We start from the raw sequence: 16,165 nt of genomic DNA, 5'->3' as shown, positions 1-16,165 counted from the left end.
ATTAATGTCATGTAAATCACACCACATGCTTATCCATGACCTATAAATAAGGTCAATGTGGTGCTCATAGTTAGTGAGAATTAGTGAGAAATTAGTGGTGAGAAATTAGTGAGAAAATTGGTGGGAAATGTCATTTTGAATTTTGAATTTTTTTTATTATTTGAATTGTTTTGTTTATTTTATTTCCCCGACGTTGCCTCGTTTCGTTCCTCAATTTTACAACACGTTATCAGCACGAGCCTCTGTCATTTCCCCTGTTCAAGGTAGGTTCCGAAGGTAGGTAATTTAATTTTTGTTTTTCAAGTAATATCTTGTTTTTATATGTTAAATCCCTAATTTGAGTATTTTTTTGTGATAGTGTTACCATGACAAATTTGACCAAATTAGAATTTCCCGCTCTTGATATCAATGACAATAATTATTTGTCATGGGTACTAGATGCTGAAATCCATCTTAATGCCATGAACCTGGGAGAAACCATCAAAGAAAGAAATACAACCACAAGTTAGGAAAAGGCAAAAGCCATGATTTTCCTTCGTCACCATCTTCACGAGGGGTTGAAAATGAAGTATCTGACAATAAAAGACCCCCTTGCCTTGTGGCAAAATTTGAAAGAAAGATATGATCATCAAAAAATAGTTATTCTTCCTAAAGCTCGTTATGAATGGATGCATTTGAGGCTCCAAGACTTCAAATCAGCAAGTGATTATAATTCTGCACTATTCAAAATCAGTTCGAAATTGAAGTTATGTGGAGAAAAAATTACTGATAGTGATATGCTAGAAAAGACATACTCAACCTTTCATGTCTCGAATATACTCTTGCAACAACAATATCGAGATAAAGGTTTTAAGAAATATTCTGAGCTCATATCATGCCTTTTGGTTGCTGAGCAAAATAATGAGCTATTGATGAAAAATCATGAATCTCGACCAACGGGAGCAACGCAATTCCCAGAGGCTAATGCTGTAAATTTCAATAATCGTGGTCGAGGTCGAGGTCGTGGTCGAGGGCGTGACCGTGGCAGATGAAGAAATAATTTTTCATTTCGTGGTGGGCGTTATAATCGTCCAAATTTTAAAATAACCACACAAAATGTTGATCATAAAGGAAAAGCTCCACAAGATCAGAATTCCAGAAGTGTTGAAAATAAGTGCTTCTGATGCGGTATGACTGGGCATTGGGCACATATTTATCGTACACCGTAACACTTAGTGGATCTTTATCAAGCTTCCTTGAAATAAAAAGGAAATAATGTGGAAGCAAATCTTGCTTACCAGGATGGTGATATCTTTGACGCTGCCAATATTACAAGTTTGGATGTGGCTGACTTTCTTGAATCTCCTGGAGAACAAATTGGCACATTGAGCACAATGGATGGAATAACAAGTGCTTCTTTTGATTTTGAGAATATTAAGAACTAATGTTTTTTTATATCTTTTATGTATGTTTTGTATTTCAAGTTTTTTTTCTTCTTCTTCTTCCTTCTTCTTATTGTAATTATTTTGTTTAATGAAGAAGCATGGAACGTTTTCATATATTGGATGACTCGAAAATGAGCAATGGTGATTTATGTCTGGTAGACAGTGCAACTACGCACACAATACTGAAAAGTAGACAATATTTTTCTAAATTGACAATGCTGAAAGCAAAAGTCAATACTATATCAAGTTCTGCAAACTTGATTGAAGGTTTTGGAAAAGCAGACATAATTTTGCCTAGAGGAACAAAATTTACAATTGACAATGCATTGTTCTCTAGTCAATCAAAGAGAAATCTACTAAGTTTTAAAGATATACGTTGCAATGGTTATCATATTGAGACTGATAACAAGAATAATATAGAATATCTCTATATTATATCTATTGTCTCACATAACAAACGTATATTTGAAAAGTTGTCTGCTTGATCTTCTGATTATATTATACTCATATATGAGTAATGGAAGCATATGCAACTACGAACTTGAAGTTCATAACTCCAAATATATTTACCATTTGGCATGACCGATTAGGTCATCCTGGGTTCATAATGATGAGAAGTGTAATGCCCTGCATTACCTTTAACAGTATTGTCATGACATTATATTATTATTATTATTTTTTGTTTTAGGTAAGCTAGTCAAATCTAATTAGCTTTATGCCAATAAACTTTAATCAATCCTAGTTAATAATTGTAGGCTTCTAATACTCTAACTAATTAAGCTCAAGTTAATTTTATTTACTTATTAAAAAGAAATTTACAACAAAATTTAGTGATTCATCTTATCAATGTTTAATTAATTATGTATGTTAATCAAAAATAAATATGCATAAGAGATTAATAAGATTAGCGAGATTATAATTGTATTTAAGTAACAAAATTAACAATACTACTTTAGTAATTAGATAAATGTTGTGAAATATGGTAATTGTAATGGTAGCATTATTTGAGTATTTATAAAGTTTCATACATTTTATCCAAAGTTTTATTTTAAGGTAATTAGCCAAGTAAAGCCCCATATTACCTTTATTTTACTCTTTACTTTTCTACCTTAATTAAATTAACTTAATTGGGGGAATATAGAAAGTTTTACTTAACTCATAACCATGATTAGGCAATATAACCCACCTTCCACCCAAGACACACATGTAGTAATTAAGTTAGTTAGGAAGACCAAAAAACACTAACAATCCCATTAAGTAATTGGCCATGCATGAGGAGAGAGAAGAAGTTTGTTCCATCTTCCAAGATTCATGTTTGTTTCATCTTCCAAGGCATTCTCCTTTAAGTTACCTATGTTTGTTTCATTCATTTTCCTCCAAGAACATTTCTAAACAAATCTGAAAATTTCCTCTCAATCATCTACCCTATGTTTTAAATTACACCTTAGAGGAGTTGTGGTTGCTTTTCCAAGTCCCTTCAAGGATCGTTCATTGCGGTTTTGTCTTTTCGGTAAGAACGGTTTCTTTTAGTCTAGTTTTGTAAGTAGATTTTTCCTAATAATTTTTATAGAATCTAAGCATGTTCATATCCATTTTCTAAGGTTTCCATCATCATTTCAAGCTCTCTTAGTTGCTGAAAATTTTCTATTTTTATTCTTTACGGTAGAGAGGAAAACGCACCAACGGTAAGCATCATTCTTCCTTGTGTAGATTATTTTAAGGGTTCATTATTAAGATAAAATAGGTACTGTTTAGGCCTTATTTTTGTTGATTTGAGATCTGAAAATCAGAATTTAAAAGGTCCTAAAAATGTTCATAAAATTCCTTCATAACGATTTTTAACGGTTTATGTTATTTTCATAGTTTTAGCTTGTTTAGTATCAAATTTTGGATTGTTAATTCTGAATTTTTGAGACCATGACCAGCACCTTTAAACTAACCTAAAATGTGTTGTAATGTATTAAAATTGATTTTTATGATTAGTTTTACCTACGGTTTAAAATTGTGAAGACTAGTGCTATGTGTTTTCTCTAGTTTTTTTGTAAATTTGCAAAATCAGTAAATTATTTTTATCGATATTATAGTATATAAATCAGAGGCTAATATGAAGAGTTAAAATTACTTTTCACAAATTTATATATATATTTTATGATTATTATGGACTAGGTTAATTATTAAGGGATTTCTACTAGTAGAATAGTGAACGTATCTAAGTTATGAGAACTTATTGGAGAAAGTTTAGTTTAGGTAATTGAGTCCTAATTTTAGTTGTGTTAATTGTTATTAGGAAGCTTTAAGGAATTTCTTTTAGTTTGCAAAGTTCAGGTAAGTGGATTCTATCATAAGTTACCGCCTTGTATGTTTTGTTGTATTATTATTTGATTGAAAGTGAATTATGTTATGTGTTGCATTGTTTTGTTATTGAATTATGTTATTCATGTTGCTTAAATATATTTTGTTATTGAATGGTGATTGTGGTTAAATTTTATGTATTACAAAGCATGTTATGATTCTATGGCTTTCTCATGTCATTTTAAATATGTTTAATAGCAAATCATGTTTAGGTAAAACATGACATAATGTGTTATGCATTGCATTCATAGTGAAGTTAGTAGTCTTATGTGTCATGGATTTAGGTAAGATTAATGTTATGCATGAAATACCCAAATTAAACAGTTATGTTATGCAGCTAGATATATGATATGACATGTATGGTTTCTGCTAAAGGCTGGGCTCTAGGAAACAAATTATTTCATGTTAATGGTATTTGTGGGGGGTAATTACCCTATAAATATTACATGCGGAATTGACGGTTATGGTATGGGGTATTTCTGCATAGCATTGCGCCAAGTTAAGGATTTAGATATGTAAGTTTATGCTAGCAAGCATAAGTATCTTAAGTTAAGTTGTTAGTTGGTTTATATGTTAGGTTGAGGTATGCATGCATATAAGCATGATGTGTGTGTTTGAGCATGAAAGGTTCCTTATGATGGGAACTACTTACTCGGTATTTTTTTATGCTCATTCCATGTTGTTTCAATTTTTTTTTATAGATAGTTATATAGTTGACGAGAATAACATCCAGGATGACCTGGGCATTGACGAGGAGGAGATATGAGACATAGTTGAATTTTATTTATAATCTATACTTTTAATTATGACTATACCACATTTTTACTTGTTTTATTTAAGAATAATAACTTTGTGATTTCCGCTGCTAAAGATTTATAAGTTAAGTCTTATTAAGTTATCGTTTTCATTTTTAGATGAAAAATACAAGTTTTTATCTTATTTTATTTTAATGAAATTATGTTTTATGAGTAATTGTCTCAATCTTATATTATTAATGACATATAAAAATTAGGGTCATTACAAGAAGAATCATTGAAAATTCACATGGACATCCATTAAAGAACCAAAAGATTCTTCAATCTAATGAATTATCATGTGATGCTTGCTCTCAAGGCAAATTGATCATTAGACCATCACCATTTAAAGTAGGGACTGAATCACCTACATTTTTAGAACGAATTCATGGTGATATATGTAGACCTATTAATCCACCAAGCGGTCCTTTAAGATATTTTATGGTGTTAATAGACGCATCAAGTAGATGGTCACATGTATGCTTATTATCAAGTTGAAACCTTGCATTTCCAAGACTACTTGCTCAAATAATAAAGTTACGAGCACAATTTTCTGATTATACAATTAAAAGTATTCGTCTTGATAATGCTGGTGAATTTACATCCCAATCATTTAATAATTACTGTATGGCAATTAGGATAAATGTTGAACATCCTGTAGCTCATGTTCATACACAAAATGGTTTAGCGAAATCATTCATAAAACGATTGCAGTTAATTGCTAGACCATTACTTATGAGAGTTAAGCTTCCTACATCTGTATGGGGACATGCTATTTTACATGTAGCGTCGCTCACACGTATTAGACCAACATCTTATCATAAATATTCCCTGTTACAATTAGCTTATGGCCAAGAGCCAAATATTTCCCATCTGAGAACTTTTGGATGTGCAGTATATGTTCCAATTGCTCCACCACAACGTACTAAGATGGGTCCTCAAAGGAGGCTAGGAATATATGTTGGATTTGATTCCCCATCAATTATTAAATATCTTGAACCCTTGACGGGTGATGTATTTACTGCACGATTTGCTGATTGTCATTTTAATGAGACAAATTTTCCAACATTAGGGGGAGGAATAATGAAGTTGGAAAAAGAAATTACATGGAATGCATCGTTATTGTCTCATTTCGATCCCCGTACAGATCAATGTGAACTTGAAGTTTAGAAAATAATTCATTTGCAAAATATAGCAAATCAATTATCAGATGCATTTATTGATGCCAAGAAAGTGACCAAGTCACATATACTAGCTGCGAATGTTCCATCGAAAATTGATATCCCAATGCAGAAAGTTGTCATTAATGAATCTACAACACGCCATAAGCGTGGTAGACCAATGGGTTCCAAAGATAAAAATCATCGGAAAAGAAAAATAGTCAATAATCAAAATGACACAATTGAGAATGAGGATATTCCAGAAGAAATCCTAAACATGACTACTCATAAAGATATTGAGGAAAGTCAAGTACCTGAAGATAATAATGAGATTTCAATGAATTACGTTATGATTGGAAAAAGATGGAACCGAACTAATGTAGTTATTGATGACATTTTTGCTTATAATGTTGCTATTGACATTTTATCTGAAAGTGACAATTGTGAACCAAAATCTATGAAAGAATGTCAAAAGAGAAAAGATTGGCTTAAATGGAAAGAAGCAATCTAGGCAGAACTTAACTCACTTTCAAAACGTCAAGTTTTTGGACCAGTAGTTCGAACACCGGAAAATGTTAAGCCTGTGGGATACAAATGGGTATTCGTAAGAAAAAGAAATGAAAACAATGAGATCACAAGATATAAGGCAAGATTGGTTGCACAAAGTTTTTCACAAAGACCCGGTATTGATTATGAGGAGACATATTCTCCTGTGGTGGATGCAATTACACTGAGATATTTTAATTGACATGACTGTGTTTGAAAGTCTTGACATGCATCTTATGGATGTAGTCACTGCATATTTATATAGATTTCTTGATAATGATATTTATATGAAAATTTCTGAAGGATTTAAAGTACCCAATTCTAATGCTCGGGAATTGTATTCCATAAAGTTACAGAGATCATTATATGGATTAAAACAATCAGGACGAATGTGGTACAATCGTCTAAATGAATATTTGTTGAAAGAAGGATATAAGAATAATCCAATATGTCATTGTGTTTTTATAAAGAAATCACAGTCGGGATTTGCCATTATAACTGTATATGTTGATGATTTGAATCTAATTGGAACTCCTGAAGAACTTTCAAAGGCAATAGAGTATCTTAAGAAAGAATTTGAGATGAAAGATCTCGGGAAAACAAAATTTTGTCTTGCCCTACAAATTGAGCATTTAGCAGATGGGATATTTGTACATTAGTCAACTTATACAGAGAAAATTTTGAAAAGATTTTATATGGATAAAACACACCCATTAAATATTCCAATGGAAGTTCGCTCACTTGATGTGAAAAAAGATATATTTAGACCTCGAGAAGATAATGAAGAGCTTCTTGGTCCTGAAATACCATATCTTGGTGCAATTGGTGCACTTATGTATCTGGCTAATAACACAAGATCAGATATAGCATTTTCAGTTAATTTATTAGCTAGATATAGTGCTTATCCTACAAAAACACATTGGAATGGGATTAAGCATATATTTCGCTATCTTCGAGGAACGATTGATATGAGTTTGTTTTATTCAAACAAATCAAATTTCGATCTAGTTGGATACGCAGATTCTGGATATTTATCTGATCCACACAAAACTAGATCTCAAACTGGTTATTTGTTCACATGTGGAGGAACTGCTATATCATGGCGATCAGTAAAACAAACCATAACAGTCTCTTCCTCAAATCATGCTGAAATTTTTGCAATTCATGAAGCTAGTTGAGAATGTGTATGGTTAAGATCAATGACTCAACACATTCGTGAAACATGTGGCCTATCATCTAGTAAAAATCTTCCAACGATACTTTACGAAGATAACACAGCATGTATAGCTCAAATCAAAGGAGGATATATTAAAGGAGATAGAACAAAACATATTTCACCAAAAAAATTTTATACTCATGATCTTGAAAAGAATGGTACTATCACTATTCAACAAATTTGTTCGAAAGATAACTTGGCAGATATATTCACAAAGACATTACCTACAACAACCTTTGAAACATTGGTGCGCGACATTGGAATACGACGACTTAGAGATCTCAAGTGATGTTTCCATGAGGGGGAGTTAAATATATTGTATTATTTTGGGTTTATCATATTATATGAAATATGTACTCTTTTTCCTTCACTAGGATTTTTTCCCACTGGTTTTTTCCCTAGTAAGGTTTTAACGAGGCATATTTCATATATACAATGGGCATCTAAGGGGGAGTATTATGAACTTTTAAATTAAATAGATGCCCACTAACCATTGCTTAGTGTCCAATCTTGAGGTGTCTCATAATCCATGCTTCATATGTCCTCTATGTGTTTTTTATTCATAACCCCATATGTTCCATTATCCATGCACCATGTGTGGAAACCCTAATGCCTCAAAATTATTTGGATTGATAAGATGTTTGAACAATTTTCACATGATTAAAATTTTTAATTGGTTGAAAATTGTTTGAATTTATCCTTGACTAATTTGATAAAGTTTAATATTTTTTTAATTAAAAAATCAGTTGTGATGGTGAATCTTTAGTTTTCATTAAAAGAAAAATTAAAGAAATTGCAGCACTCCAATAAGGTGTCGTTTGAAGATAACAGCTGGTGCATGGAGACAATGCCCTAGCACCAACTATTTTTTAAATGTTGTAGTACGCAAACTTACAGATGTTCTTTGTTTTGTGACTATTTATTTAATTTTTAATAATTATTTTTTTAGTTATCAATTTATATTATGTTTTGAATATTCTGGGCGAATTTAAATATGAAGGTCGATTAATTTTTCTTTTATGTTGTGCTCATTAAAGATTGTTGATTATGGTGAATAAATTAACAATTTGATCAATACTTTGCACAGTTTTTAAATTTCTATGAATGTTTTGATTTAGAAATATTATTGTTAATTGTTAAAAATAACTTAGGTATTTTATTTTCATATGGAAACAATTAATAATAATTAAGTAATAATTTTGTGAGATTTGAGTATTGTTGTTTATGCGAATTGTGATCGGTCCAAAGGAAAGTCACAATTTGGCCAAATAACAAATACACTTACAATTATGGAATTAATTATTGATATTAGATTATTGTGCTGCAATTAGTGCTCTATAGCCTATGTTTAATTGTTGATGAGTTATAATATCAATAATATTCCTTTTGGGAAAATCCAGTTTTATTTTTTTCTAGATTTAATAAATTGTTTAGAGGACTTTTCCCAATTATTAAATTATGCATATAAAGATATTATTATTAATTTTGAAATAATTTTGGTAGTTTTATTTTCATAAAGATAAAATTAATAATAATTAAAGTTATATATGTTGCATAATTGTCTGATCCTTTCGGTTGGTGTTAATTTGATGAATCATGCTGCCAAAGTAGCCTCTGATTTCTGATATTGATATCTTTCAAAATTATCAGACGTTTGTAGATCTATGTATTTATGCACTCTGTAGTCGGCCCAATGGAAGACTTCAGTTTGGCCAAATAACAGGTCCACATATAGTTAGATGGTTATAAACATGGATAATATAAAGTTATGCCACGTGAGTGATTGCCGGCCCAAAGGAAGGCTTTCACTTGACATGATTGATTATCAATGTTTGATTACCACATGGAGAGTACCACTTGCAAGTTGATATTGTCGGCCGAAAGGAAGGCTATCAATATTGTGTTAGGTATCTTGTTGTCCTCATTGAGTTTAGTTATAAAGTATTTTTATAAATACTTAAGGTTAATTTTGAGCATGTTTTATTATTGAATTAGTTATTGTTAAATATTATTTAATTGCCTTACTGTGTATTTAAGAATAAGTTCTATTCAAGTTTGCATGAATTTTTGATAAAGAAAGGAAACACTTCAACTTTTGCAAATCAATATCCCTCTAAGGTTTAATTGGGATCTTGAAAAGTCAGAGTAACCTTAATTACATAAGTATTATGACGGTGTTTTGCAACATTCAAGGGGATTATGTTTAATGAGGAAATAATTAGGAAAGTTCCTTAAGAATTGTTTTGAAAAGTACAAAAGGAATAGACTTTAAATTTTTGTTTACTATTTCTTAATAAAGAATAAAGGAACACTAATGAGTACACTAAAGGATCTAATGCACAAAATTTAAAATATTCAAGGATTTACTTGTGCATTTGATACCATTTGAGATATTATACAGTAGGTATGTAGTGGGTTATGATACTTATAACTAATGTTTCAAGGAAAATGGGTTAAGTAAGAAAAGATAAAATTGTACTCATTAATTGTTTATTTCCTTAAAGAAAGAAATTAAAGTTGGTACTAAGGTTTATTTGGAACATATGTTCGCCTAAACCACAAAAGAATCAAGCTTAGGACTTCTCTTGATATTTTTAGGAAATTTGAACATATATAAGAAAAAACAAAAAAATGTTCCAAATACATTACCACATGAGGTATAAATAAAATTTGGCTTCTCACTTAGGGTATTTAACAAGCTAGACTTGCATATGAAAACTTATATTATGTGTTGAATAAACTTTGGTATTTCTATTCGTTGCTTGTTGGTTCTCAAGATTAAACAGACATTCAAGTCTGTATTAGGAATGATTAAGGGGACATAACTGGAATTGTCAAATTAGGTGCTATTGAGAGTTTTAGTATTTTAGAACATCAATTTATAGCCTATTCAATATGGCTTCTTTAAATGTTTAACAACATTGCATAAAGTTATAAGAAATCAAATTTACTCTCATTAAGGGCACCGCTATTTGATACAGAAGAAGTCTTTATTCCTTGATATCTTAAAAGTCATCATATATTAATTCATAGTGAATGAAATCGTTAGGAAATATGATGGATTGAAAAGATAAGGTCTAAGCCATTTGCTAACTCCTTTAAGGATTTATAGAGCTAATAAGTAATATATATTTTCAGACAAACCTGAGATGTATGTTGCTTATAAAATGATTCAAAGCTCAAAAAGATGTGGTAAGAAATATGACAAATCATTCTTCCTTACCCTCAGTCTATTTGGAGAAAGCACTCAAATTTGTTATAAAAAAGTTTAAGTGGTGTACCAAATAAAGAAACAACTAAAATCACTTACAATTCAAGGTTTTACGAGACTTGGATTTAAGGTTTTTAGTTGTCACTCTAGATACACTAGTCTTTCAAGATATATAATTTCTAAAGTTAGTTCCCACTTAAAGTTAATATAGATGAGATCTTAAAGTTTCTTAAGGATGTTGAGTTTGGGGGGAAGATATATAAAGTAAAGAATGTTGTATTTAAGAGAAATTTAGTTATTTTCTCTTTATAACAATATTAGCAAAGAATAAAGATTCTCCTCATTTTAGTAAAACAAGCTCAACATCGTTAAAAATGTGATTAAAGTAAGTAGAAGAGATAGGAGAAATATGATTATAAAGATTAAAGTTTGATAAAAAGAGTATATTCTCTTCAGTTAAACAAAGTCTTATCTCTTAAAAGAAAAAATAAATGTCATAAAGAATGTGTTGAAACAACAAACAATGAAGATATTTTACATTTTGTTATATTGCTTTTAAAAGGCAATGTTAACAAATATAAGGCTCATCTAGTTATTATGGTTTCAAATCTTAAGGCTGACATTAATTTTTTAGAGATCTTTTCTATGGCTTCTCGAAAAGTGATTTCAAGTAAATGACAATACTTATAACTTTTTTGAGTTTTGTCAAATGAATTTAAAGATTGGTTTCTTAATTGTATAATTTATGAAATCAATAAATTTGTATATTTTGGAAAGTTTTGATCTAGTAACACAAAGTTTCAAAAGGTTTATATTCATCTGTGATCTCAATGAATAATTTTTTATCTGCAATTTCATAATTTTCATTACATATTGATATTATCATATGTAATATCGGAAGGTAATAGAAGTAATAATTATGAATTACAGGTTTAGTGGGAGTAAATTTATTTACCTAGTGTAATATGCCTGCAACATAATAAAGGTCTTGTTAGAGGATGAAAACTTGCATGAACATATCTATTTTATATTGTGAAATGATATTATAAGATCAATCTCAAGTAACATTGAGAATTCACAAAAGAACTATATTGAAAGGTATTGCAAGTTCTCTAGCATAAGATTTATACACTAGGGGATATTGAATCACTAGTGAAGATAAACTCACTGTCAATAGAGGTCCCTTGAATAATAAAGTAAAATAAAAAAAAATTCATGCTTAAAGTCTATATGCTTCCGTTGCAGTATTCATATCAAGAATGAAAGGCAATTTTTGATAACTCTTAATTGGATCTAAAGAGTTATAAGGTGTTAAAAAAAAAAAAGTTGCATGCTCACTCATCATAATCATATTAATTAGAGATCATAAGGCTATTTATTTTGATAATTTGAGTTGCCATCTAGATCCACCTTTGAGGCTATATTCACTAATATGTTAAAGGATACTACTATCTCGTGGTAGAGAGTCACTTTAGTCCCTTTCACCACGAAAGTATGTGTTTATAACATTTTGTATGTGGCAACGAACTTAAGAATATGGTTATCAAATTTTGTCATTAGGTTATTTTGACAAAAATTTGTATTTTTCCATATTACAGCAACAAAAACTTTTGTATGAATATTTAAGCTTTAGTTGATAAAGAAAATTCAGAGTTTTTTTTTTTTTAAAGAAATGCAACTCCATCATTGCGGATGCGCTCATTAAGAATTTTCACAAAAGTTTTACGAGCATAATGCTCATATAGATGTGAAAATTATGGTATTTTAGTTGAGTGGGAGTTTGTATTTTCTTAAATTATACATATTGTTTTTCTTTTCTGCAGAATAAAGAAGATAATTTATTTTGTTACTCTGAATGATTTTCTTTCTAAATGTAGAACATAAAGCTAGAAAGCATAAATTTGGATCTCTTCAAAGAATAAAGTTGGACGAGTTGAGAATAGACATGTTTAGATCACATTACATGTAATTCTCATGCTGCTCTTCCACACTTGATCCATGTAATTGAGTATATTTGGTGTGGTGATCATTGAAGGTTGAGTCGTGATTATACATGTGACAACAGCCGCTTTGGTTCTTCATCGATATACGAGATGAATCAGATTGTTATTAAAGGGAAGTTTATTTTAATAGCATTGAGATGTGCACTAAAGAACTAAATTAATATAATTGCTAATAAAGAAAATTGTTACCCAAGTGGGAGATTGTTGGAATTAATTTAATAATTAATTCATATGTGGGTAACAAATTAAAGAGCAATTATATTTGGGCTATTTAATGGGCATACAAGTGATTTTAATTATGGGCCCATGACTTCCCATTTAGTTGTGTGACTTGCTGAGTAGAAACCAGCCCATTAATCCAAGGGATTATGGGAAACCCTAGGATTAGGGAAACCCTAGGATTAACCTATAAATATATGGTTATGGTGCCCAATATACTATGCTTCTTGAGCCTCCTGTTTCCCATCAAACAGAGAGTATTGCCTATATTTGGTATGGGTTGCATAGTTGAGGAAGACCACATACCACAATTTCTTGCAGATCGTGGTCAATCTATCTAATGGTTTCAAGTAATTCTATCTCTTTATAGATTTTGGTTTTCTTACATGCTTAGATCATTGGCCTTGATTGTTCTGGAATTTTATGGCTTTTATTTTAGAATAATCATGAATTAGGATTTGTTTAAAATTTCCAACACAAATTGGTTGTTTTTTTAAGCCTAGTAACAAAAATAAACATTTTGATAGCTCATGGATCGGAATGATATAAAAGGGAAAATTCACACTCCACTTGATAACCATTTTTTAGCGTTTTTGAAAATTAAGGACACTACTTTTGCCTATGTGTTTGTTTATTATGTTATCTACTTTCTTTAAAAAAATTATTCAAAATCTAAAAGTATGATTTTGAAACTATAAAAAAAATGTTATTTATTTTTTATTTTTAAATTAAGCTAAGAATTTATTCAAACATATGTTCATTTTTTAAAAAAATATATCATAAAAAATTGTGAAGAAGCTAACAAAATTTTTAAAAACAGAAAATATAAAAAAATTATGAAGAAAGAAACCTAATTTATAAACATAGAAAATATAGTGAAAAAAAATTAGTTACCGAAACATAAAAGAAAAAACAAAGAAAATTAAATGACAGAAAGTGAGAATAATTAAGTGAGGGATGGTGGACCACAAACAAGAAATTGCACTGGAGATTCACGTTCATGGGAGGTTGAACTAAAAACCGCACAAAACCAGGTTCGTTTCTACTTTAACGTACCGCTTCACAAACCCATTTTTGAGCTTCATGCTTCCTACCTTTTGTTTTTCTGATACCTATTTTGCAAGGACAAATCCACAACAAAGCTCTTCCGGTACACATACAAGAGACTTTGCCTTTAAGATGAAGTCATCATCTTTTCGAACACTATGTTCCGCTTGCTCGGTTCAAGCTCAAGACCTCCAAGTTTTACTTTGAGGTGTTCTTCAGGTAAATCTTCTTTTTTTTTTATTTTTATACGTGAAAGTGTAGTTTTAGATTGGTTTATTTACATTTTTGCTTTTGAATGAATCGATAAAATCTACCTATTTTTCGGTTTCTGTTTCTTCTTCTGCCGATAAAACTGATATGAGAGAAGAAAATATTAAGATTGGCTTGTATTTTTGTTTCTCTGAAACAAAAATCAATCTCTGTAAAATTCCTCATCGCTAGATTAATGACAGAAGTAATAAAAAAAATCGCAAAAGAGTGATTGAAAAGTTTCATGGCACTTGGAGGGGGCTCCATATTAGATGTAAGCTTTCTGTTAGCGAGAGGAGAGGATCCTTATTGTTGAACCCTCCTTATGATACGTTGATATTTAAACATCAAGATTTTAGTTTGTTGATTACAAACTAAACTGTCTAACTAAACAAAAGTAAATACTAAACTACAATTAACAAACTATAGTTAACTCTATTAAGATAACCATGGTTAACAATTCTGTTTTGTTGTTATTTATTCTATAATTAGTTTGAGCGGTTAGGTTTAGTTTGTTAAATACTTAGCCATCTTATTCTTTTATTTAGTTTTAGTTTGTTATTTTCTTTGTAATTATTTTGTTATCTAACAATAATAGGATATGTGAATAGCTAAAAAGTACTGAGTGATGTTGGATATATATAGATGTACCACTAACACTGTCATCCCTTCCATTGCCTTATATTTTCTTCATCATATCTTTTTCCTTTTCCTACTAGGTCTTGAAGCGATAGAATTCTCCAAGGCATATTTCTCTCACGGTCCATCTTTTCCAAGGTGTTTGATCTAGTAGTGGCACACCAATGTTTGATGGATGAAAACATTGAGAAGAATTCAAACTTTCTAGTGGAATCACTTAAGTTAAACTCAAAGCTTAAGTTATATTAAATAGTATGATTAATTCTATTTAGTGTCCTTAACTTTGTGCAGATTCTATTTCATTCTTGACAGGGCGTTATAGCATTGTTGGAGCTCACCCAACAATGGAAATAAAGGGTGAGGGGAAACAAACCCTTGTTTTGAATATCTCTCTTCACACTATTCAAGAGGAAAATACATCATTATTTATACAAAGTAACTATACTCTAACTGAATCAAATATACTATAACCATATTTTACATATATCTAGCTAACTAATTTAAATGTAGAATACATAACAACTAATACACCCCCTCAAAACTTTAGCAACCAAAGAGTGTTAAAGTTTGGAACATAGCAATTGAAAGCGAGCATAGGACAGTGCCAAGAGCCGAAACATAATCATAAAACAGGACAGGAGTAGATGGCAAGAAAATATAAGTCACAAAAAAGTTGACGAACCCAATATAATTCAGCTGTAGTGCAAGAAAGAGATCGATACTCCGCTTCAGTAGAAGATCGGGACACCGTGGCTTGCTTCTTAGCAGACCAAGAGAGAGGATTACCACCTAAAAATAGAACATTGCTAGAAACCGACCTCTTATCCAAGGCATCACTGGTGCAATCCGCATCACAATAAGCCTGTAACTCAAAAACTAGGGCGGAATAACAATCCAAGAGATGGTGTGCCACACAAATACCTCAATATGCGCTTGACAGCAAAGTAATGTATCACGGAAGGTTCACTCATGAATTGACTCACCTTGTTAACAACAAACGAGATATCAAGCCGCGTAGAAGTGAGATACTACAAGGCGCCTACAAGCTGTCAATAAAGCTGGGGATTATCAAACATAGGAACATGGGCATAAAAGTCAGTAGCAATAGACATAGGAGTACTATATGATTTAGCACCAGCCAGCTCTGCTTTTAACAATAAATCAGCCAAATACTTGTGTTGATTAACAAAGATATTAGAACCACAATGCTTGATTTTTAACCCTAAGAAGTAAGTGAGATTCCCCATATCAGAAATATAAAACTCAATATTAAGCTCATCTTTCAGTGCAGATATGTAAGAAGAA

General features: G+C 30.7%; 1 pseudogene; it reads left to right on the top strand.

The window, feature by feature from the left end:
* The first annotated feature begins 365 nt into the window (after nt 1–365).
* Nucleotides 366–1,031, top strand: LOC148211291 (uncharacterized; annotated as a pseudogene).
* Nucleotides 1,032–16,165: the final 15,134 nt, after the last annotated feature.

The sequence above is a fragment of the Momordica charantia genome (assembly GCF_013281855.1).
Source record: "Momordica charantia cultivar OHB3-1 chromosome 5 unlocalized genomic scaffold, Mcharantia_2.0 BLBB01000005.1, whole genome shotgun sequence".
Classification (NCBI taxonomy): Eukaryota; Viridiplantae; Streptophyta; class Magnoliopsida; order Cucurbitales; family Cucurbitaceae; genus Momordica; species Momordica charantia.
The sequence above is the reverse complement of the archived record's forward strand: the minus strand, read 5'-3'. Positions and strand labels throughout refer to the sequence as shown.